Consider the following 23,455-nt stretch of genomic DNA (forward strand, 5'->3'; position numbering starts at 1 on the left):
TAGCACCGCATGGCTCTGGAAGCGGAGGTCAGTCTGCACAGACAAAATATGGTGGTGCTTTTAGTTTACTTGATTCATCATACTATAAGAGTTGAGATAACAGGAGCATAACAATGTAGTGTTGTACTGTGAAGTTTGAGGAGCATAACAATGTAGTACTGTACTGTGAAGTTTGAGGAGCATAAAATATATGAGACATATTACTTGATCCAAAGTTTAAGGAGTATCTTATCTACTAGTAGTACTGTACTATGAGACTTTACTAAAGCAGAGTCTGTTACCAAATAGAGTGAGAACCATCAGAAGAACAGAGATGTTCTTCTATCAAACAGTGGCTTCTAGTTAGCCAATTCAGCACCAATAATATATATGATTGCTGGGTGCATTATGATAAATAAATTGTTGCCAATCCAAAACCTGCAGTGAGGAAATTCAGCAGGCATGTACTACTACCGCATAAATGAAGAGTAAGTACCTTCTTAGTATCTGGGAGTCGTTTGCGAGGGCGCCGATGATCCAGTAGATGAGGCTCTGGTGCACCCTCCCCTTTAAGGTGGGGTCGTTCTCCTGCACGAAGAGTGAGCTCAAGCAGTCAATTAGAAGCCCGCATTCCTTGTCCCATTGAGCCAGAATTGATGAATTGGGGAACATGAATGAATGAATGAAGATGATGAATAGGAGAATGTGAGTGGTGGTAAAAAATTACCCTCTCGAGCCTTTGTAGCAGCGTGGTCTTGAACTGGCGCACGCCGCGGCTGCTGGAGGTGGGGTCGAGCCGGTGGGCCTTCTCGAAGGCGTAGAAGCGGCCTAAGCGGAAGTGCAATGAGCAAAGCATGCTTCCGATGGCGAGCAAATTATACTACTCCTAGATTGGGACTGAGTGGAGAAGCAGATCGGGCATGCTTACAGAGGTATGCGATGCGTGGGTTGCCGGCCTCGACCTCGTTGGCGACGCGGAGGATGGGCGCGATCTTGACGAGCGAGGAGGGGACCACCTCGCTGTCGAAGATGGACTCCCCATGTTGCCGATGGTCTGCGTGCGCAGCAGCCGCCTCCCCGCGGACGAGGCCCCCGCCGGTGACGCCCCCCCGGCGACGCGGCGGAGGAGAAGTCCGCCCTCCTCCCCCCCAGCGCCGCCATCACGCCCTCCCCTTCCCTTCCTTGCCCCCTCAAATCCCTGCGCGACAAAACCCCAAATGCGAAAGCGCGTCAGCAAATCGGCGGCGGAGGGAGTGCGGGACGGACGGAGGAGCCTGGCGAGTGGGGGCCACTTGCTTGCCTACCTCGAAACCCTAGGTCCAGCCGGCGGTGAGGTGGAGGCGGAGGGGGAGAGGCAGTGAGGTGGACTGGACTGTGGCAATCTGTAAAACAGAATCTGTCAAAAACAGAACAGTCTGTAGCAATCTGTAACTAACGCAAACTTCTGGAACTCTAAAAATCCTACCAAAATAGGAAGTACTTTGCAATTTGTTTATCGATCAGCAGCAAGAATAATCAATGCAAAATCAGGTTTCTGTGATTTATTGAATATTTTCTCGTGAGCGCAAAGTTTCTGTTTTTCAGCAGAATCAAATCAACTATCATCATAGGTTATCCTATAGGTTCTACTTGGCACAAACACTAATTAAAGAATGAAAACACATCTAAACAGAAAGTAGATGCAAAATGTATTACTAAACAGGAACAAAAACAAAGAACACAAAGAAAATTGGGTTGCCTCCCAACTAGCGCTATCGTTTAACGCCCCTAGCTAGGCATAAAAGCGAAGATAGATCTAAGTAGTGCCATCTTTGGCACTTGATTCATAGGTAGCTCGCATGGTAGATTCATAAGGTAATTTGACTTTATTTCTTGGAAAGTGCTCCATGCCATTCTTTAATGCAAATTGGAATCTAATATTCCCTTCCTTCATATCAATAATCGCACCAATTGTTCTAAGGAAAGGTCTACCAAGAATAATAGGGCAAGAAAGATTGCAATCTATATCAAGAACGATAAAATCTACGGGCACCAAATTTCTATTTGCAACAATGAGAACATCATTGATCCTTCCCATTGGCTTTTTAATGGTGGAATCCGCAAGGTGCAAATTTAAAGAGCAATCATCAAGATCATGGAAACCTAGAATATCACATAAAGTTTTCGGAATCGTGGAAACACTAGCACCCAAATCACACAAAGAAAAACACTCATGCTCTTTAATTTTAATCTTTATAGTAGGTTACCACTCATCATTTAGTTTTCTAGGTACAGAAACTTCCAAATTAAGTTTTTCATCAAAAGATTGCATCAAGGCATCAACGATATGTTTGGTGAAAGCTTTATTTTGACTATAAGCATGAGGAGAATTAACAACGGATTGCAACAAGGAAATACAACTTTCTAAAGAACAATTATCATAATCAAATTCCTTCAAATCCGAGATAGTGGGTTCAATACTATTTAAAGTCATGACCTCTCCAATCCCACTTTTACCAAATTTAGCATCAAGATCTAAAAACTCCGAATTCTTGGGACGCCTTCGAAATAAAGTTGACTCATCTCCAGTCCCATTATTATCAAGATTCATATTGCAAAAAAAAGATCTTATAGGAGACACATCAATAACTTTAAGATCTTCATCATTATTTTCATGGAAACTAGAAGAACACGCCTTTACAAAGCAATCTTTCTTAGCACGCAATCTAGCGGTTCTTTCCTTGCACTCATCAATGGAAATTCTCATGACTTTGAGAGACTAATTGATATCATGCTTAGGAGGAGTAGATCTAAGTTTAAGATAATCAACATCAAGCGAAAGTCTATCAACGTTCCTAGCCAAATCATCAACTTTGAGCAATTTTTCTTCAAGCAAAGCATTAAAATTCTTTTGAGAAATCATAAATTCTTTCACGCTATTCTCAAAATCAGAGGGCATCTTATTAAAATTATCATAAGAATTATTGTAGGAATTTCCATAATTATTAGAGGAATTACTAGGGAACTGTCTAGAATTAAAGTTTCCTCTATAAGCATTGTTTCCAAAACCTTTCCTACCAACAAAATTCACATCCATAGATTCATTATTATTCTCAATCAAAGTAGACAAAGGCATATCATTGGGATCAAGAGGAGTATTTTTAGTAGCAAACAACTTCATAAGTTCATCCATCTTTCCACTCAAAACATTGATTTCTTCTATAGCATGCACCTTTTTACTAGAAGGTCTTTCGGTGTGCCATTGAGAATAATTAGCCATAATATTATCAAGAAGTTTTGTAGCATCTCCTAATGTGATTTCCATAAATGTGCCTCCTGCGGCCGAATCTAAAAGATTTCTAGAAGAAAAGTTCAAACCGGCATAAAATTTTTGTATGATCATCCATAAATTCAAACCATGAGTAGGGAAATTGCGAATCATCAATTTCATTCTTTCCCAAGATTGGGCAACATGCTCATGATCAAGTTGTTTAAAATTCATAATATCGTTCCTAAGAGTGATAATCTTAGCGGGAGGAAAATACTTAGAGATAAAAGCATCTTTGCACTTGTTCCAAGAATCAATACTATTTTTAGGCAAAGACAAAAACCAAACTTTACCACGATCTCTAAGAGAAAACGGAAATAACTTCAATTTAACAATATCATTATTCATATCTTTCTTATTTTGCATATGACACAAATCAACAAAGTTGTTTCGATGAGTAGCGCCATCTTCACTAGGAAGGCCGGCGAATTGATCTTCAATAACAAGATTCAGCAAAGCAGTATTGATTTCACAAGGCTCAACATCATTAAGAGGAGCAATTGGAGTACTAAGGAAATCATTATTATTGGTATTGGAGAAATGACACAATTTGGTATTATCTTGCGCCATGGCAACAAGTAATCCAACACACAAGCAAATAGAAAAAAGCAAGCGCAAAAGAGAGAGAGAGATTGGGAAAGAGAGGGCAAATAAAACGGCAAGGGTGAAGTGGGGGAGAGGAAAACGAGAGACAAATGGCAAATAATGTAAATGCGAGGGAGATGAGTTTGTGATGGGTACTTGGTATGTCTTGACTTGAGAGAACACCTCCCTGGCAACGGCGCCAGAAATCCTTCTTGCTACGTCTTGAGCTTGCGTTGGTTTTCCTTGAAGAGGAAAGGGTGATGCAGCAATAGTAGCGTAAGTATTTCCCTCGGTTTTTGAGAACCAAGGTATCAATCCAGTAGGAGGCTCCTCAAAATTCCGACGCACCTACACAAACAAACAAAGAACTCGCAACCAACACAATAAAGGGGTTGTCAATCCCTTCACGGCCACTTGCGAAAGTGAGATCTGATAGAGATAGTATGATAAGATAACTATATTTTTGGTATTTTATAATATAGATGCAAAAATTAAAGATGCAAATAAAAGTAGATTGAAAGCTTATATGATAAAAGATAGACCCGGGGGCCATAGGTTTCACTAGTGGCTTCTCTCAAGATAGCATAAGTATTACGGTGGGTGAACAAATTACTGTCGAGCAATTGATAGAAAAGTGAATAATTATGAGATTATCTAGGCATGATCATGTATATAGGCATCACGTCCGTGACAAGTAGACCGACTCCTGCCTGCATCTACTACTATTACTCCACACATCAACCGCTATCCAGCATGCATCTAGAGTATTAAGTTCATAAGAACAGAGTAACGCATTAAGAAAGATGACATGATGTAGAGGGATAAACTCAAGCAATATGATATAAACCCCATCTTTTTATCCTCGATGGCAACAATACAATACGTGCCTTGCAACCCTTTCTGTCACTAGGTAAGGACACCGCAAGATTGAACCCAAAACTAAGCACTTCTCCCATGGCAAGAAAGATCAATCTAGTAGGCCAAACCAAACTGATAATTCGAAGAGACTTGCAAAGATAACTCAATCATACATAAAAGAATTCAGAGAAGATTCAAATATTTCTCGTAGATAAACTTGATCATACACCCACAATTCATCGGATCTCGACAAACACACCGCAAAAAGAGTTTACATCGAATAGATCTCCACAAAAGAGGGGATGACCATTGTATTGAGATCCAAAAAGAGAGAAGAATCCATCTAGCTAATAACTATGGACCCGAAGGTCTGTGGTAAACTACTCACAACTCATCGGAGGGGCTATGGTGTTGATGTAGAAGCCCTCCGTCGTCTATTCCCCCTCCGGCGGAGCGCCGGCGAAGGCTCCAAGATGGGATCTCGCGGATACAGAAGGTTATGGTGGTGGAAATTGTGTTTCGGTGGCTCCCTTGATGTTTTCGGGGTACATGGGTATATATAGGAGGAAGAAGTACATTGGTGGCCGCTCGAGGGGCCTAGGAGACAGGGGCGCGCCCAGGAGGGGTGGGCGCGCCCTCCTATCTCCTAGCTGCCTCGATTGCTTCTTGACTTGCACTCCAAGTCCTCTGGATCACGTTCGTTCCAAAAATCATGCTCCCGAAGGTTTCATTCCGTTTGGACTCCGTTTGATATTCCTTTTCTTTGAAATACTGAAATAGGCAAAAAAACAGCAATACGGGCTAGGCCTCCAGTTAGTAGGTTAGTCCCAAAAATGATATAAATGTGTAAAATAAAGCCCATAAACATCCAAAAGGGGTAATATAATAGCATGGAACAATCAAAAAATATAGATACGTTGGAGACGTATCAAGATGATATAGAATTTCTGGATAGCATGAAAAGATACTTGAATAAGAGTTTTTCAATGAAAGACCTCGGTGAAGCTGCTTATATATTGGGCATCAAGATATATAGAGATAGATCAAGATGCTTAATTGTACTTTCAAAAAGTACATACCTTGATAAATTTTTGAAAAAGTTCAATATGGATCAAGCAAAGAAAGGGTTCTTGCCTGTATTACAAGGTGTGAAGTTGAGTTAGACTCAATGCCCGACCACTGCAGAAGATAGAGAAAAAATGAAAAGTGTTCCCTATGCTTCAGCCATAGGCTCTATCATGTAGGAAATGTTGTGTACCAGACCTGATGTGTGCCTTACTATTAGCTTAGCAGGGATGTACCAAAGTAATCCAGGAGTGGATCACTAGACAACGATCAAGAAAATCCTGAAATACCTGAAAATGACTAAGGATATGTTTCTCATTTATGGAGGTTACAAAGAGCTCGTCGTAAAAGGTTACGTCGATGCAAGCTTTGACATTGATCCGGACGATTCTAAATCGCAAACCGGATACGTGTTTATATTGAACAGTGGAGCTATCAGTTGGTGCAGTTATAAACAAAGCGTCGTGGCGGGATCTACGTGTGAAGCGGAGTACATAGCTGCTTCGAAAGCAGCAAATGAAGGAGTCTGGATGAAGGAGTTCATATCCGATCTAGGTGTCATACCTAGTGCATCAGGTCCAATGTAAATCTTTTGTGACAATACTGGTGTAATTGCCTGGGCAAAGGAATCCAGATTTCACAAGAGACCAAGCACATCAAGAGACGCTTCAATTCCATCTGTGATCAAGTCCAGGTGGGAGACATAGAGATTTGCAAGATACATACGGATCTGAATGTCGCAGACCCATTGACTAAGCCTTTCTCACGAGCAAAACATGATCAGCACCAAGACTCCATGGGTGTTAGAATCATTACTGTGTAATCTAGATTATTGACTCTAGTGCAAGTGGGAGACTGAAGGAAATATGCCCTAGAGGAAATAGTAAAGTTATTGTTTATTTCCTTATTTCATTATAAATGTTTATTATTCATGCTAGAATTGTATTAACCGGAAACATAATACATGTGTGAATACATAGAGAAACAAAGTGTCACTAGTATGCCTCTACTTGACTAGCTTGTTGATCAAAGATGGTTAAGTTTCCTAGCCATAGACATGAGTTGTCATTTGATTAACGGGATCACATCATTAGGAAAATGATGCAATTGACTTGACCCATTCTGTTAGCTTAGCACTTGATCGTTTTAGTTTACTACTATTGCTTTCTTCATGACTTATACATGTTCCTATGACTATGATATTATACAACTCCCAATTACCGGAGGAACACTTTGTGTGCTACCAAACGTCACAACGTAACTAGGTGATTATAAAGGTGCTCTACAGGTGTCTCTGATGGTACTTGTTGAGTTGGCATAGATCGAGATTAGGATTTGTCACTCCGATTGTCGGAGATGTATCTTTGGGCCCTCTCGGTAATGCACATCACTATAAGCCTTGCAAGCAATGTGACTAATGTGTTAGTTGCAGGATGATGCATTATGGAATGAGTAAAGAGACTTGCCGGTAACGGGATTGAGCTAGGTATTGAGATACCAACGATCGAATCTCGGGCAAGTAACATACCAATGACAAAGGGACAATGTATATTCTTATGCGGTTTGACCGATTAAGATCTTCGTAGAATATGTGGGAGCCAATACGAGCATCCAGGTTCTGCTATTGGTTATTGACTGTAGACGTGTCTCGGTCATGTCTACATTGTTCTCAAACCCGTAGGGTCCGCACGCTCAATGTTCAGTGACGATCAGTATTATGAGTTTATGTGTTTTGATGTACTGAAGGTAGTTTGGAGTCCCGGATATGATCACGGACATGACGAGGAGTCTCAAAATGGTCGAGACATAAAGATCAATATATAGGATGACTATGTTTGAACTTCGGAAGGGTTCCGGGCAAGTTCGGACATATACCGAAGTACCGGGGGGGGGGGTTACCGGAACCCCCCGGGGAGTGTAATGGGCCTATTGGGCCTTAGTGGAGAAGAGGAGGGGCGGCCAGGGCAGGCCGCGTGCCCCCTCCCCCTCTAGTCCGAATTGGACAAGGAGGGGGTCAGCACCCCCTTTCCTTCCTCCCCTCTCCTTCCCTTCCCCCTTCTCCTACTCCTACTAGGACAGAAGGAGTCCTACTCCCGGTGGGAGTAGGACTCCCCCCTTGGCGCGCCCTCCTCCTTGGCCGGCCGCCTCCCCCCTATCTCCTTTATATACGGGGGTAGGGGGGCACCCCAAGACACACAAGTTGATCATTGATCTTTAGCTGTGTGCGGTGCCCCCCTCCACCATAATCCACCTCGGTCATCTCGTAGCGGTTCTTAGGCGAAGCCCTGCGTCGGTAGCTTCATAAACACCGTAATCACGCCGTCGTGCTGACGGAACTCTCCCTCGAAGGTCTACTAGATCATGAGTTCGTGGGATGTCACCGAGCTGAACATGTGCAGACCGCGGAGGTGTCGTACGTTCAATACTAGGATCGGTCGATTGTGAAGACGTACGACTACATCAACCCATTGTCATAACGCTTCCGCTTGCGGTCTACGAGGGTACATGGACGACACTCTCCCCTCTTGTTGCTATGCATCACCATGATCTTGCGTGTGCGTAGGATTTTTTTTGAAATACTGCGTTCCCTAATAGTGGCATCCGAGCCAGGTTTATGCGTAGATGTTATATGGACGAGTAGAACACAAGTGAGTTGTGGGCGATACAAGTCATACTGCTTACCAGCATGTCATACTTTGATTCGGCGGTATTGTTGGATGAAGCGGCCCGGACCGACATTACGCGTATGCTTACGCGAGACTGGTTCTACCGACGTGCTTCACACACAGGTGGCTGGCGGGCGTCAGTTTCTCCAACTTTAGATGAATCGAGTGTGACTACGCTCGGTCTTGTTGACGGTTAAAACAACACCGACTTGATGAAATATCATTGTGGTTTTGATGCGTAGGTAAGAACAGTTCTTGCTCAGCCCGCAGCAGCCACATAAAACTTGCAACAACAAAGTAGAGGATGTCTAACTTGTTTTTGCAGGGCATGTTGTGTTGTGATATGGTCAAGACATGACATTAAATTTTATTGTATGAGATGATCATGTTTTGTAATAGAGTTATCGGCAACTGGCAGGAGCCATATGGTTGTTGCTTTATTGTATGAAATGCAATCGCCATGTAATTGCTTTACTTTATCACTAAGCAATAGCGATAGTCGTAGAAGCAATAGTTGGCGAGACGACAACGATGCTAAGATGGAGATCAAGGTGTCACACGCGGTGACGATGGTGATCATGACGATGCTTTGGAGATGGAGATCAAAAGGCACAAGATGATGATGGCCATATCATATCACTTATATTGATTGCATGTGATGTTTATCTTTTATGCATCTTATTTTGCTTTGATTGATGGTAGCATTATAATATGATCTCTCACTAAATTTCAAGGTATAAGTGTTCTCCCTGAGTATGCACCGTTGCCAAAGTTCGTCGTGCCGAGACACCACGTGATGATCGTGTGTGATAAGCTCTACTTCACATACAATGGGTGCAAACCGGTTTTTCACAAGCAGAAATACTCGGGTTAAACTTGACGAGCCTATCATATGCAGATATGGCCTCGGAACACTGAGACCGAAAGGTCGAGCGTGAATCATATAGTAGATATGATCAACATAGTGATATTCACCATTGAAAACTACTCCATTTCATGTGATGATCAGAACTGGTTTAGTTGATTTGGATCACGTGATCACTTAGATGATTGGAGGGATGTATGTCTAAGTGGGAGTTCTTAAGTAATTTGATTAATTGAACTTTAATTAATCATGAACTTAGTACCTGATAGTATTTTGCTTGTCTATGTTGTTGTAGATAGATGGCTCGTGCTGTTGTTCCGTTGAATTTTCATGCGTTCCTTGAGAAAGCTAAGTTGAAAGATGATGGTAGCAATTACATGGACTGGGTCCGTAACTTGAGGATTATCCTCATTGCTGCACAGAAGAATTACGTCCTAGAAGCACCGCTGCAGGAGCAATGCCGGATGTTGTGCTGGCAGAGCAAAGCTGATGACTACTCGATAGTTCAGTGTGCCATGCTTTACATCTTAGAACCTGGACTTCAACGACGTTTTGAATGTCATGGAGCATATGAGATGTTTCAGGAGTTGAAGTTAATATTTCAAGCCAATGCCCGGATTGAGAGATATGAAGTCTCCAATAAGTTCTATAGCTGCAAGATGGAGGAGAATAGTTCTGTCAGTGAACATATACTCAAAATGTCTGGGTATAATAATCACTTGATTCAAGTGGGAGTTAATCTTCCTGATGATAGTGTCATTGACAGAATTCTTCAATCATTGCCACCAAGCTACAAGAGCTTCGTGATGAACTATAATATGCAAGGGATGGAAAAGATAATTCCCGAGCTCTTCGCGATGCTAAAGGCTACAGAGGTAGAAATCAAGAAGGAGCATCAAGTGTTGATGGTTAACAAGACCACCAGTTTCAAGAAAAAGGGTAAAGGGAAGAAGAAGGGGAACTTCAAGAAGAACAACAAACAAGTTGCTGCTCAGGAGAAGAAACCCAAGTCTGAACCTAAGCCTGAGATTGAGTGCTTCTACTGCAAAGGGACTGGCCATTGGAAGCGGAACTGCCCCAAGTATTTGGCGGATAAGAAGGATGGCAAGGTGAACAAAGGTATATGTGATATACATGTTATTTATGTGTACCTTACTAAAGCTCGCAGTAGCACCTGGGTATTTGATACTGGTTCTGTTGCTAACATTTGCAACTCGAAACAGGGACTACGGATTAAGCGAAGATTGGCTAAGGACGAGGTGATGATGCGCGTGGGAAATGGTCCCAAAGTCGATGTGATCGCGGTCGGCACGCTACCTCTACATCTACCTTCGGGATTAGTTTTAGACCTGAATAACTGTTATTTGGTGCCAGCGTTAAGCATGAACATTATATCTAGATCTTGTTTGATGCAAAACGGTTATTCATTTAAATCTGAGAATAATGGTTGTTCTATTTATACGAGTAATATCTTTTATGGTCATGCACCCTTGAAGAGTGGTCTATTTTTGTTGAATCTCGATTGTAGGGATATACATATTCATAATGTTGAAGCCAAAAGATGTAGAGTCGATAATGATAGTGCAACTTATTTGTGGCACTGCCGTTTAGGTCATATTGGTGTAAAGCGCATGAAGAAACTCCATACTGATGGACTTTTGGAATCACTTGATTATGAATCACTTGGTACTTGCAAACCATGCCTCATGGGCAAGATGACTAAAACGCCGTTATCCGGAACAATGGAGCGAGCAACAGATTTGTTGGAAATCATACATACTGATGTATGTGGTCCGATGAATATTGAGGCTCATGGCGGGTATTGTTATTTTCTCACCTGCACAGATGATTTAAGTAGATATGGGTATATCTACTTAATGAAACATTTGAGAAGTTCAAAGAATTTCAGAGTGAAGTGGAAAATCATCGTAACAAGAAAATAAAGTTTCTACGATCTGATCGTGGAGGAGAATATTTGAGTTACGAATTTGGTCTTCATTTGAAACAATGCGGAATAGTTTTGCAACTCACGCCACCCGGAACACCACAGCATAATAGTGTGTCCAAACGTCGTAACCGCACTTTATTAGATATGGTGCGATCTATGATGTCTCTTACTGATTTACGGCTATCATTTTGGGGTTATGCTTTAGAGACGGCTGCATTCACGTTAAATAGGGCACCATCTAAATTCTTTGAGACGACGCCTTATGAACTGTGGTTTGGCAAGAAACCAAAGTTGTCGGTTCTTAAAGTTTGGGGCTGCGATGCTTATGTGAAAAAGCTTCAACCTGATAAGCTCGAACCCAAAACGGAGAAATGTGTCTTCATAGGATACCCAAAGGAGACTGTTTGGTACACCTTCTATCATAGATCCGAAGGCAAGACATTCGTTGCTAAGAATGGATCCTTTCTAGAGAAGGAGTTTCTCTCGAAAGAAGTGAATGGGAGGAAAGTAGAACTTGATGAGGTAACTCTACCTGCTCCCTTATTGGAAAGTAGTTCATCACAGAAACCGGTTCCTATGACACCTACACCAATTAGTGAGGAAGCAAATGATATTGATCAAGAAACTTTAGATCAAGTTACTACCGAACCTCGTAGGTCGACCAGAATAAGATCCGCACCAGAGTGGTATGGTAATCCTATTTTGGATGTCATGTTACTTGACCATGGCGAACCTACAAACTATGAGGAAGCGATGATGAGCCCGGATTCCAAAAAATGGCTTGAGGCCATGAAATCTGAGATGGGATCCATGTATGAGAACAAAGTGTGGAGTTTGGTTGACCTGACCAATGATCAGCAAGCCATAGAGAATAAATGGATCTTCAAGAAGAAGGCTGACGGTAATGTTACTGTCTACAAAGCTCGACTTGTTGTGAAAGGTTTTCGACAAGTTCAAGGGGTTGACTATGATGAGACTTTCTCACCCGTAGCGATGCTCAAGTCTGTCCGAGTCATGTTAGCAATTTCTGCATTTTATGATTATGAAATTTGGCAAATGGATGTCAAAACTGCATTCATGAATGGATTTCTAGAAGAAGAGCTGTATATGATGCAACCAGAAGATTTTGTCGATCCAAAAGGTACTAACAAAGTGTGCAAGCTCCAGCGATCCATTTATGGACTGGTGCAAGTCTCTCGGAGTTGGAATAAACGTTTTGATAGTGTGATCAAAGCATATGGTTTTATACAGACTTTTGGTGAAGCCTGTATTTACAAGAAAGTGAGTGGGAGCTCTGTAGCATTTCTAATACTATATGTGGATGACATATTGTTGATTGGAGATGATATATAATTTCTGGATAGCATAAAAGGATACTTGAATAAGAGTTTTTTCAATGAAAGACCTCGGTGAAGCTGCTTATATATTGGGCATCAAGACCTATAGAGATAGATCAAGATGCTTAATTGGACTTTCACAAAGCACATACCTTGATAAAGTTTTGAAAAATTTCAAAATAGATCAAGCAAAGAAAGGGTTCTTGCCTGTATTACAAGGTGTGAAGTTGAGTTAGACTCAATGCCCGACCACTGCAGAAGATAGAGAAAAAATGAAAAGTGTTCCCTATGCTTCAGCCATAGGCTCTATCATGTATGCAGTGCTGTGTACCAGACCTGATGTGTGCCTTGCTATTAGCTTAGCAGGGAGGTACCAAAGTAATCCAGGAGTGGATTACTTGACAACAGTCAAGAACATCTTGAAATACCTGAAAAGGACTAAGGATATGTTTCTCGTTTATGGAGGTGACAAAGAGCTCGTCGTAAATGGTTACGTCGATGCAAGCTTTGACACTGATCCGGACGATTCTAAATCGCAAACTGGATACGTGTTTATATTGAACAGTGGAGCTGTCAGTTGGTGCAGTTCTAAACAAAGCGTCGTGGCGGGATCTACGTGTGAAGCGGAGTACATAGTTGCTTCAGAAGTAGCAAATGAAGGAGTCTAGATGAAGGAGTTCATATCCTATCTAGGTTTCATACCTAGTGCATCGGGTCCAATGAAAATCTTTTGTGACAATACTGGTGCAATTGCCTTGGCAAAGGAATCCAGATTTCACAAGAGAACCAAGCACATCAAGAGACGCTTCAATTCCATCTGTCATCAAGTCCAGGTGGGAGACATAGAGATTTGCAAGATACATACGGATATGTATTTCGCAGACCCGTTGACTAAGCTTTTCTCACGAGCAAAACATGATCAGCACCAAGACTCCATGGGCGTTAGAATCATTACTGAGTAATCTAGATTACTGAGTCTAGTGCAAGTGGGAGACTGAAGGAAATATGCCCTAGAGGCAATAATAAAGTTATTGTTTATTTCCTTATTTCATGATAAATGTTTATTATTCATGCTAGAATTGTCTTAACCGAAAACATAATACATGTGTGAATACATAGACAAACAGAGCGTCACTAGTATGCCTCTACTTGACTAGCTCGTTGATCAAAGATGGTTAAGTTTCCTAGCCATAGACATGAGTTGTCATTTGATTAACGGGATCACATCGTTAGGAGAATGATGTGATTGACTTGACCCATTCCGTTAGCTTAGCACATGATCGTTTTAGTTTACTGCTATTGCTTTCTTCATGGCTTATACATGTTCCTATGACTATGAGATTATGCAACTCCCAATTACCGGAGGAACACTTTGTGTGCTACCAAACGTCACAACGTAACTGGGTGATTATAAAGGTGCTCCCAATTACCGATGGTACTTGTTGAGTTGGCATAGATCAAGATTAGGATTTGTCACTCCAATTGTCGGAGAGGTATCTCTGGGTCCTCTTGGTAATGCACATCACTATAAGCCTTGCAAGCAATGTGATTAATGTGTTAGTTGCGGGATGATGCATTACGGAACGAGTAAAGAGACTTGCCGGTAACGAGATTGAGCTAGGTATTGAGATACCGACGATCGAATCTCGGGCAAGTAACATACCGATGACAAAGGGAACAACATATATTGTTATGCGGTTTGACCGACTAAGATCTCCGCAGAATATGTGGGAGCCAATATGAGCATCCAGGTTCCGCTATTGGTTATTGACCGTAGACGTGTCTCGGTCATGTCTACATAGTTCTCGAACCCGTAGGGTCCGCATGCTTAACATTCGGTGACGATCGATATTATGAGTTTATGTGTTTTGATGTACCGAAGGTAGTTCAGAGTCCCGAATATGATCACGGACATGACGAGGAGTCTCAAAATGGTCGAGACATAAAGATCGATATATTGGATGACTATGTTTGAACTTCGGACGTGTTCAGGGCAAGTTCGGACATATACCGGAGTACCAGGGGGTTACCGGACCCCCCCGGGGAGTGTAATGGGCCTATTGGGCCTTAGTGGAGAAGAGGAGGGGCGGCCAGGGCAGGCCGCGCGCCCCCTCCCCCTCTAGTCCAAATTGGACAAGGAGGGGGCGCCCTCCTTTCCTTCCTCCTCTCTCCTTCCCTTCCCCCTTCTCCTACTCCTACTAGGACAGAAGGAGTCCTACTCCCGGTGGGAGTAGGACTCCCCCCCTTGGCGCGCCCTCCTCCTTGGCCGTCCGCCCTCCTTGCTCCTTTATATACGGGGGCAGGGGGGCACCCCAAGACACACAAGTTGATCATTGATCTTTAGCCATGTGCGGTTCCCCCTCCACCATAATCCACCTCGGTCATATCGTAGCGGTTCTTAGGCGAAGCCCTGCGTTGGTAGCTTCATCAACACCGTCATCACGCCGTTGGACCTCATTTAGCGCCGGTTTGGGTCAAATCCAGAGGCGGCGATCCTGAGCCGAATCCAAGCGCCTAGGTGTCGCGTGGGGGCACCGGCAAAAGTGAAAAGGGGCGTGGGGCCGCTCTGTCGGCGAGAGGAGGCCCTTTTCCCATTGTTTCCTCCCGCCTCCCCCTCGGCTTCCCTCTCATTCTCCATTCCTCCCGCCAAACCCTGCCTCCTCCCTTCCAAGCCGGCCGCCATGCCGCCGAAGAAGTACGTGTGCCCCCGCGCCGCGATGGATAGCACAACCGCCACCGTCGCCCAGACGAAGCAGAGGAAGCAAAGGGCACCGCCGTCCAAGCCCCCGGGCCTGACCAACGTCGACTGGAAGGTGGAAGTGCAGCATCAGGAGGCCGTCACTGCCAATAGGCGCAACAGGGCCAAGAAGGCCCGGGAGAGGGTGGCGTTCGCGACCGCGGCGGCGACGGAGCAAGCGGAGCGTTCGGCCGAACAAGCCGAGGCGGCTCGTGCGGGGATGATGAATCCACCCGGCGGCCACGGCCCGCACGCGGCCTAGAGCCAGCACAGCGTCCGATCTCTGGCCGGCTTCTCATCGTCGCCACAACCATGGAGCTACACGCCATCGCCGGGCTATGCTGACTATAACATACATGGCGGGTTCAACCCCAACGTCACCTTCCCCTATGGGCGCCAGGTCCAGTGCATGCCCTCGCCCGCGTTCGACAGCGTGCAGTACCCTCCATATACATACTTGCCGTCGGACTACACAGCCACCCCGATGCCACCTCTCTGCCGCGGCGAGCTGCTCTGCTTGCAATTCTCCCTCGTCGCATCTTGGCAACGCCGACGCAATGGATGCCGACATGGAAGACATCATCACAGCCGGCTCGGCTGCCGCCACCGCTTCCCCCGGGTTCACTACCCAAGACGGCTTGATTGATCTCGGCGACATGGGCGACGAGCTCAACTACGATGAGGAAGAGCCGTAGGAGAAGGAGGAGAAGGAAGAGGAGGAGGAGTTGGCGCAGACGAGGAAAGGCAAGAATAAGAAGAACGAGTGGCCAAGACCGGTGAGCCGCGCATCAAGTGGGCGTCCAAGGAAGATGAGTGCCTCGCCGAAGCGTGGAAAGTCATCTGCAATGACCCGTTCAATGGCATGAACCAGAACATCGACACGTATTGGTACCGCATCAAGGCCGATTTCGACGAGCGCAAGCTCATCGACCCCTACTTAAAAGGCGTCCACATGCAGCGTGGGTCAAAGGCGATGGCGAGCCATTGGGGGCTCATCCAAACGACGTGCAACAAATGGCATGGGACCGTCGAGGAGGTCGCGTCTCGCCTGGAGAGCGGCACCAACATCAAGGATCAGGTATAGCACGCCGCCCTCTCCCTATTCCTTTCATCGTGTGCGTGCCCATGTGCGCGCCCGTGCCGATTGATGTTCGCTCTTCGGCGCAGCTGCTACGCATGTTCGCCATGTACCGCGACAACAACAGCGACCAAGAGATCAAGTACCTCCATGTCTTCAACCGGATCGACAAGTGCGAGAAGTGGGTGGATATCCGGTGCACCCTCGCCAAGGCCAAGGAAACATACAAGCCAGAAGCGCTGACCCCAGGCACGACTGACAGGCGCCCGAACGGCAACAAAGGGGCCAAGAAGGCGAAACACGCCGAGCCGGCTGCCGCACATGTGCAAGAGTCCATCAAGCATTGCCTCGTCGACGCCAAGACCAGGGCCACCCTGCGAGAAGAGAAAACTGAGGCGTGGTGGGCTGCTTTGATGACGAACAACACCGTCAAACTCGACTTGTTCCGGTCCAACATCACCACGAAGAAGAGGAACAATGACCTGGCTTTCTTGATGGGCGGCGTTGACATGCTCCAGAGCGGTGACAAGAAGCTCAAGGTGTGGTTCCTGGTGGAGCGTGGCCTCATCCTGAACCAGATACTGGCGATGCCTACGCCAACTCCCACGTGGACGCCAACGCCACAACCCAGTCCGAGTGATGATGGCTCCGTGACGCCCAGCAGCACAGAAGCCGCGCCGACCGGTCCAGAATCCGCGCCGACTCCTCCCAGCCCGCGCACACCGCCGACGACGCCGGAGGCCGACCCCGAAGTTTGATGCATTGCTTGCGTGTCCATTCTTTTTTGTGAGCCAAACTTTTCATTTGATCGCCGAATTGTGGCACGGTGATGATCGCCAAACTATTGCGTTGATCGCCAGATTATGGTGTTTTTTGAGCGGGAACGATCAAGTTTGTATATGGGGTGCGTGGCTGGGGCCTTGGGGGCGTGACCTGGGGGTGTGGCTGGGGCCTTCGTCGCCCCCAAGCCCTAAAATTCACCGGGTGAACGCCCGAAAATGCGCTGTCCTATGCGCTGGGGGCCGAACGAGTGGAGATGCTCTAAAGATAGAGTGTGCATGTGTGAATATATAGGGATGAGTGTGACTTGTGTATGTGAGCAATAATTGCACAGTGTTCAAAAAATTGTGTTGTCGTATGTATGGATCGACAGCTACGGCATCGGAAAACATTAACGTACGCAGAAGGGGTGCCTCTTCGCTGCATCCATGTGGGTACAAAGGATTGGCCCGGCGTTTCCATTGTTTAGAGGTAAACGTTTCGAGCCGGTGCACCGGCGGAACCATTCGGCCAGCGCGTGACACGCTGGCTTCACATGTCCACACAAAAAACGACCCCCACGAGACGCGTGTTATTGTGGGCCCGCATGAACCGCTTTTCCCCTGAACCTTATCTCTTCCTTTTCCCCTCGTTCCTCTAGCCACACATCGCCGTAGCACTTTTTCTTCCACCTCCAGCCTAGCACTTTCTCTTCTCTGTGAAAGACGACGGAGGCGACGAGCGATTGGTGTGGCTGATGCTGCAAGTGCAGCGGCCGCCGACAGATTTGGGCATGAAGGTACTGCAACCGTTGGGGCATCAGAGCTGCAGCCACCTTGTCGGAGATGCTACCACCAGTCGCTGGTGGTGCCACAACCACCTGTCAGTGGAGCTGCATCCATTGGCATCTGATGACGGCGAGCTACAACCGTGCAATCGGTGCGGCGTGGCAGTGGCCGCCACAAGTCTCTGACCATGGGAGCACCGCAGGTCTCCGGCCATGGCACAACTCGAGTTCTTTTTGCTGGAACCATGCCTTTTTTGCTGGAACCAGCTCTAAATTTTGCTACTAGTGTCTTCGGGTTTTGTTGGAACCAACCCCAGATTTTGCTCCCATTTTTGTTTTTGCTGGAACCAGTGTACTAATTTGATACCACCGTCTTTGTATTTTGCTGCCATGTTCTTTTGCTGGAATCATTCTGTACCACTTTTTGCTACAATGGTTTTGGTTTTTGCTACTACCGCACTATCATTTGTTTCATCCTTTATAATGAGGTTGCCAAACCCCGGTGACTGTGTTGTGCTACAACCATGTATTCCTAGAGAAGCCCCGAGCTGGAAACAGAAGCTGTTTTTGCTAGAACCGGCAAACACAAAAGCTATAACCGGTGGTCGATTTTGCTGCAACCGTCTGTCATTTTTTTTGTTACGACCGGTGATGTGTTTTGCGACTATAGGCAATATTTTTTGCTACATCCGTTCAATGTCTTTTTTTTCCTGGTGGTCATTGACCGCGCAATTCTGCCAGCGAGCGTTGATGACGGGCGGTGGCGGCAGGGGTGATGCTACATCCATGGAGCGTCAATGGCAGGAGTTGCAACCGATCTACGACGGAGTTGCAATCAGGTTGAGGGGGAGCTGCACGAGGCAGGTTGTGAGGCGCCGAGTGCGAGTCGTAGGGAGGTTGTGGGGCGTTGGGTGCGAGCAGCGAGCGGTTGGTGGCCGGCGAGCGGCACCCTCGCAGAGCTGCGCACAAAGGTGGAGGCGCATGGGCAGAGGGGCGGAGGTGCGTGGGGCAGAGGGGCAGAAGCACGCATGCCAAAGGTTGAAGACGACACAGGAAGGGAGGAGATGCCACATTAGATGGCTTTTTTAAGTCAGATCAAACGGTTGAGGCTCGACCGGCGGAAAAACTGGGCGGCGCACCGGCGCCTAACACTGCCCTTGTTTCGAAGAAAGAAAAAAGACGTGTTCGCTTGCCCAGCCCTCATTCCCCATCCGCCCATCCCTCTCCCTTCCTCGTCCGCAGCTACCGCTACCACCACCACCATCAGCGACCTCCTCCATGGCTGCCACCCCACCCACTTTCTCCCACCTTACCTTCTCCTCATCAGCAACCTCCTTCCCTCCCTCTCGCCAGATCCGAGGCGTGCGGGCGTGGAGGGGAGCTTCTTCAGCGGTGTCCACCTCCCTCTCGTCTCCTCTGTTGCTGCTCCGCCTCTCCCACTGCCTCGGGTCATAGTCGCATAGCACGACAGCAGGCCAGGGCGAGCTGCACCGCACCAGGTGGGCTAGGGCGATCTCCAGCGCGAGCGCGCGCACCCTTTGCCCATGCTGGCATGGTCCCCGGCCCCGAGCAATAGTAACACAGGGTCCCTACCCGGGTCACCGTAGCACTGTCGAAGGGTGGTGGTGGTGTGGACAAGGACGCCATGGCCGTCTTCGCCGAGAGCGTCTGCATCTTCATCCACTTTCTCTCCACCATGTATGTGCCTCCTGCCACACATCTCCTTGTTCATCCTTAGCTCCATTTTTGCTGTGATTCTTGGTAGTAAACCTGATTGATTTGGTGTATTAGGTTAATTAGGGTGGCTAATTCTTTTTGGGTAATCTGGGTGTGAATTTGATGCTCGTGTTCCATGTTTGGGGATTTCTGGAAGTAGAAAATAGTGGTTATTAATTTTGGCATCAGTTAGCACTGATGGAGATTAGTTTAATTTATTGGATCAAAATTATTTCATGTATCAAAATAGTGTTAGTACTTATGTGTTATGGTATTGAATGGTTTACCAAAAGGAAGAGGGCTAAGTTTGCTTGCTGAAATGAACTCAGCTGGCAACCTTGTTCCTGGAGATTACACCACAACAAATGAAAAGATTGCCGAGAAACATTCTGATTTTATAATTGGATTTATATATAAGTAAATCGTGCATCTTGGTTGGTCCAGCTATGCCTATGCCAATATCTGAAACTTATTGGCGTACTTTTCCCCTTCTTAAGTCGATATTTCATTTTGATTTGTAGGACCATGAGTAGGATTTCTCATCATTAAGAAGTGTGCTTGTTCATGGATAGTTGCACAGTGGAGAAAGAATTTGGTTATTTGGAGTGTGCTCTTGAGTTATTGGAAGATAATTCCATTACTATATCACAACTTTTGGGACATAGGTATAGGTAATAATTCTGCTTTCTCATTGGTGTTCCATTCAATATTCAATCAGGAAAAAACCTCATGAAATGTAGAGTCATACATTGATGATTTCATTGAATATCTGCCTTAAAATTAATCTCTTGTTTGAAGGTTTTTCTGATGTGTTAATTCACTTATAAGAACAACTATGTACATGGTTGCCGCACTTCATGATATCCTATTGTATTGCTTCCCATTGAAGATTAATTATGAAAACGGATATAAAACTACTGCTGCTTTTGCTAATAGTTGCTACCCACTTGCATTTGGATCTTCGATGCCACCATTTTTTCCCTATGGACAACTGATACTTGTGTATTTGCCTTTGTTGTTATGATAAATTTTGTATTCTGATTTTGTGAACTGGGTCTGCACCGATACACATTGTCCTAAAAAAAGTTAAATGGCGACACTCTGATGATGTTAAAGCATTTTCTATATCTCGAGTATCGAGGAAGTTAACAAGATGGAATGTATGATTGTCGAGGATATACCCTGTGGTGTAACCCGGCCAGAAGTATAACCCGACAGGACTGGACGACTCACTAAGTGACCCGCTCGAGCCTGGAGACTCGTGGGTGACCCGGCGAGTGGGTCGGAGGAATGACAAGACCCGGTGGCCCAGAAGGCGATTTATGGAAGGCCGGATCATGTTATGGTGGGCGGTTTATGAGGAAAGCACAAGGAATATTCTCCTATAAAGGAAGCAAGACTAGGACTCCACTTGTAATATAGTAATCCTAATCCAACTAGGACTAGTCATGTAAACTGCCACTTCAACTTATATAAGAAGGGGCAGGGCTCCCCAAAGAGGGACAAGCGAGAAGAAACAATCTCTAGGGCTAGACACAAAGAGTCGGCTTACCGGCGACTCCCTCGTGATGATAATGAGACCTAGCCACAAACAGCATGTAGGGTTGTTACCGGATGATGTTTACCGGGGCCCGAAGCTGTCTAAATCTTTGTCTTGTGTTGCATTTTTTCGATTTCTGTCAACCCCTCTCAAGCTACCACATAGATGCGTTGGCCTCACAACTAAATCCTCACACTAGGACATCTGCCGTGACAAATCCATGACATTTGGCACCCACCGTGGGGCTGGCGCACAGTGGTGTTGAGTTCTTGGAGGGATTTCTTCAGGGATCAAGAAGCTAGTGATGTGTCGGAGGAAAAAGAGCCAGCGCACAAGAATATACATCATCTCCGTGGCAAACTATCAGAGTGTCATACAAGATTGAGATTAAAATTAGGGTGTTGCATTTTACACGCCGCCGACGCGAGACGATCTGTCCAACCCGACGGAGGATCTGTTTTGCTCAGTACTGCAATCTGTCAGGTCAAGGTTTCCATTAACGGACAAAGGATTTCCGCTGTCCAATCTGCCGAGTTCCATGAATTGCTGCGGCTAGATCACAGGCTCAAGCCCCAAGGCTGCTTAGTGATGTTAGTATATGTGGATACAAAGATAAATCAAGTGGAGATCAAAAACTAGTATTGGTTCGCGTATATCCTTCAAGATCTACAGAGTCATTGAAACAGTTTCTCTCCGATCAAAAAATCACCAAGACAACGCACTGGGGTCGGATAAGTCAATGCTCTGCACTTTTGGTTTGGCAAGGATACAAGGTCAAACCAATTACGACCCGAACTCTGCCGCTGCAACCGCACTTCCCATCGCTGGCCTGCTTCCGCTCGAACCGGCCTCGACCTCTGCTGGTGAGCCGCCGCTTCGTCCTCGAACGGACTTCCGTTGCATCGGCCTTTGCTAAAGTACCTCGCCTACCTCTATTCTACTCTGCGCGAGCGCGTATGTGCACACAGCCATCCGACTTGCATCAGCTGCTAAATGCACTGAGCCGCCCCAGCTGCTCTCGCACCGCTGCCGGCTCGCGCCGCCTACGCTGGCTCGCTGGCCACAAGTTTTCTGCCATGGTCGAGTTGTTGGCACGGACTCGTCGACTTGCCGCCTCTGCTGTCGCATCAAGCCGCCGCGCCGCCTTTCCCAGCACGGCCATGACGGGAGCCGCCCGAATCCGCTGATGGCGCGGCCAATAGAGTGCGCTTCGCCGGCTTGCCGCCTCACTTTCGGAGCATGCCTCGAGCCGCCACCGCCGAGCCACCCACGCCCGAGCTCCTCTTCCTCATCACCGGGCTGTGCCTGAACCGTCGTGGCCTTGGCCTACCTTTGTTTCAACTCGAGCCGCCAACTACCTCGCCGTGGCTTCGCCATTGTGTTAATCCACCATTGGGGACCTTCAAACCGCCGTCTCGATGCCTCTTCAAATTACAACAGCGCCAAGCTGACCCGGTGTTGCGGCCTCCCAACATGGCTTCGGCGAATCGTCATCACCACCAAGTCACCTGATTCACGAGTATACACTTGTGTTGGTCGGCGCTTTGACTGCTTTCTCCAAGGTCCAGTACGTGTGTGTGTGTGTACAACTTCAGTGTGCACTAGTGCTTCTATTATCCTGACTGTCTCAAGAGAGGCAAAGCACGTGGAACCTCAATCATGTTGGGCGCTCAAGGACCAGAGAGCTAGTACCACTAGTACTCATTTTCAACAGTACACATTAGATCAATTCTTTGGCAAAAAGGCAAAACACCATGGTGCATTATCAAGCACCGGCATTTGCGTTCATCCGATAAAATACCAGGTGCTATTTACCCTATCTATTTTAAGTACATATTCAATCATCCAAATACTGCTCCGCCCTGCTGTATTTTTTGTACGCAGGACAATTATTCACTACAAACATGGTTTATACCACTGGTATGCAGCAAGCACTAGCAATCTTTGCACCCGGCGTTTGTCCATGCCACATTATCCGGCGAGTGGATGCATGCAAACCGCCCCTGCGGTCCGGTCTACATCAACGCGCTGGCCGACTCGCTCGTCCGCACGGTTTATCGCGCCTGTGATTAACTCGCCCGTCCGCGCTGCCTTACAATACCGGGACGACTCGCTCAGCTGCCCTCGTGGCGGTTCACGCGTCCGCACCAGTTTACAACGTCACGGCCGATCCTCCCGCCCGAGCCGGCTTACAACACGGCGGCCGACTCATCTGTCTGCTTCGCTTC

Source organism: Triticum aestivum, chromosome 5B (assembly GCF_018294505.1).
Source record: "Triticum aestivum cultivar Chinese Spring chromosome 5B, IWGSC CS RefSeq v2.1, whole genome shotgun sequence".
Taxonomy (NCBI): domain Eukaryota; kingdom Viridiplantae; phylum Streptophyta; class Magnoliopsida; order Poales; family Poaceae; genus Triticum; species Triticum aestivum.